This window comes from Oryctolagus cuniculus, chromosome 16 (genome assembly GCF_051225735.1).
Source record: "Oryctolagus cuniculus isolate XC-2025 breed Fujian yellow rabbit chromosome 16, ASM5122573v1, whole genome shotgun sequence".
Classification (NCBI taxonomy): Eukaryota; Metazoa; Chordata; class Mammalia; order Lagomorpha; family Leporidae; genus Oryctolagus; species Oryctolagus cuniculus.
The window spans coordinates 21,374,532-21,377,517 of NC_142882.1; the positions used below are offsets into that span (position 1 = coordinate 21,374,532).

Below are 2,986 nucleotides of genomic sequence, written 5' to 3' on the forward strand. Positions count from 1 at the left end.
AGACAAACCCTTGACAAACAAGGCCGTGGTTGGCTGGCTTCCTGCATTGGGTGACCCTCTGGGTGTTTGTAACTCCAGCTGGATGGCTCTGCCCTCAATTTCCCTTTTATTTCAGGAATTTAACGCTTCTTTAGCATCTTCAAATGAGGCAAATTCTATAAACGCATACCCTTTAGATTTGCCATTTTGGTTCTGTGGCCCTTTGATAAAAGTTGCCTTTTCAAAGACTTCCTGGAGAGTGTCTTCTGTTGCACTGTAGGAGAGATTGCTTAAAACCAGAGTTTTTGATTCACCACTCCAAGTGCTGTTCTTTCCCCCTCTATGGTCTTGGTTTTGACCTTTCTCTCCAGTGTAAGACAGGGAAACAGACCGCCCGTCGATCTCTGTTCCCTGCTTTTCCTCAAAGGTTTTCTCTGCGTCAGCTTCTGTTTTAAAATCAATATAAGCAATCCCTTTACTCTTTCCATCCTTGCTGACCAGTCTGATCTCCACAGCATCTTCAAACACTTCTTTTAATTCATCCTGAGTGACTTTGTAAGGGAGATTTTTATTTTATTTTATTTTTTAAACTTTTATTTAATGAATATAAATTTCCAAAGTACGGCTTATGAATTACAATGGCTTTCCCCCCACCCCGATAACGTCCCTCCCACCCGCAACCCTCCCCTTTCCCATTCCCTCTCGTAAGGGAGATTTTTAGCCAAAAGTGTTCTCGCATCTCGATCCTTCTTGCTGTCTTTTCCTTTCGGTTTCTCCAGTTTAATTTCATTGCCAAAGACTCTGTGGTAACTTTTCTGACACCTCCTGCTTAAAACCCAAAAGCTCAGAAGGATCGTGAGGCCCCGTTTTCACGGTCTGTATTCGTACTGAAAATCAAGATCAAGCGAGCTTTTGCCCTTCTGCTCCACAGGAGGTTTCTGTCCTCCCTGAGCTCGCCTTAGGACACCTGCGTTACCGTTTGACAGGTGTACCGCCCCAGTCAAACTCCCCACCTGGCACTGTCCCCGGAGCGGGTTGCACCAGGCCACCGCCGGCCTGCGTAGACCGACGGGGCGGGTGCTTGGCACCAGAAGCGAGAGCCCCTCGGGGCTCACCCCCTCTCACCGGCTCAGTGAAAAAACGATAAGAGTAGTGGTATTTCACCGGCGGCCCGCAAGGGGGTGGGAGGGTGCTGGGGGCCTCCCACTTATTCTACACCTCTCTTGTCTCTTCACTGTGCCAGACTAGAGTCAAGCTCAACGGGGTCTTCTTTCCCCATTGATTCTGCCAAGCCCATCCCCTTGGCTGTGGTTTCGCTGGATAGTAGGTAGGGACGGTGGGAATCTCGTTCATCCATTCATGCGCGTCACTAATTAGATGATGAGGCATTTGGCTACCTTAAGAGAGTCATAGTTATTCCCGCCATTTACCCGCGCTTCATTGAATTTCTTCACTTTGACATTCAGAGCACTGGGCGGAAATCACATCACGTCAACACCCGCCGCTGGCCTTTGCGATGCTTTGTTTCAATTTAACAGTTGGATTCCCCTGGTCCGTACCAGTTCTAAGTTGGCTGCTAGGCGCCGGTCCAGGCGACACGCAGCGCGGAACTGTGGCCCCGGGGGTGGCCCCTGCGGTGGGGTGGGGGAATCTGCATGTCCACGCGTGCTGCCACAGTGCTGGGGTGGGGGAGGAGGAGAGAGGGCCTCCCCTTCCTTGCACCCCCTGGACCCCCGGTGCACATGCACAAGCACGCGGTGCCTGCCAGGCTCCCCGAGGGTGGACGTGACGCCTGTCATAGCTGAGGCCATCCATGGGAAGGGCCCGGCTGGCGTCCAGAGTCGCCGCCGACCCGGAGCGCCCCCCCACCAGGCGCAAGCGTGATGCGAGCTTGGTGATGGCCCCGCCCGCCCCTCCCCACACCCTGCCCTGGGAGGGGAGGGGGGGAAGGAGACAGAGCTCGGCCGCATGAGGGGCACGCCCTGCGCATGAACACACAGGGGAGGGGACCCGGCTGGGGGAGGGCACCCCGGGCGTGGGGGGGTGGTGGCTCCTCATCCAGCCACAGTATGCGCCCAGCCCCATTTCGCACCCAAGCCCGACCGACCCAGCCCTTAGAGCCAATCCTTATCCCGAAGTTGCGGATTCGGCTTGCCGACTTCCCTTACCTACATTGTTCCAACATGCCAGAGGCTGTTCACCTTGGAGACCTGCTGTGGATATGGGTACGGCCTGGCACGAGATTTACACCCTCTCCCCCGGATTTTCAAGGGCCAGCGAGAGCTCACCGGACGCCGCCAGAACCGCTACGCTATCCAAACATGGACCCCTCTCTCAGGGCAAACCCATTCTAGGGCACCCTGCCCTTCACAAAGAAAAGAACTTTCCCAAGGGCTCCTGCAGGCTTCTCCGGGATCGGTCGCGTTACAGCACTGGACGCCTCACGGCGCCCATCTCCACCACTCCGGATTCGGGGATCTGAACCCGACTCCCTTTCGATCGGCCGAGGGAACGGAGGCCATCGCCTGTCCCTTCAGAATGGCGCTCGCCCATCTCTCAGGACCTACTGACCCATGTTCAACTGCTGTTCACATGGAACCCTTCTCCACTTTGGACTTCAAAGTTCTTGTTTGAATATTTGCTACTACCACCAAAATATGCACCTGCGGCCCGCACCCTAGGCTTCAAGGCTCACCGCAGTGGCCCTCCTACTCGTGGCGGTGTAGCGTCCATGGGGGGGGTGGCCAGGGACACAGAGGTCCCACCGCGTGCCTACTGCCAGCAACGGCTAGGTATGGGCCAGACGCTCTAGTGCCATCCATTTTCAGGGCTAGTTGATTCAGCAGGTGAGTTGTTAAACACTCCTTAGCGGATTCTACTTCCATGGCCACCGTCCTGCTGTCTATATCAACCAACACCTTTTCTGGAGTCTGATGAGCATCAGCATGGGGTGCCTTAACCCATGTTCAGTTCATCACACAGCGCCAGTTCTGCTTACCAAAAGTGG

General features: G+C 55.0%; 1 pseudogene; it reads right to left on the minus strand.

The window, feature by feature from the left end:
* Nucleotides 1–433: 433 nt before the first annotated feature.
* On the minus strand, nt 434–2,160 carry LOC149121582 (28S ribosomal RNA; annotated as a pseudogene).
* Between the last annotated feature and the right edge of the window lie 826 nt (nt 2,161–2,986).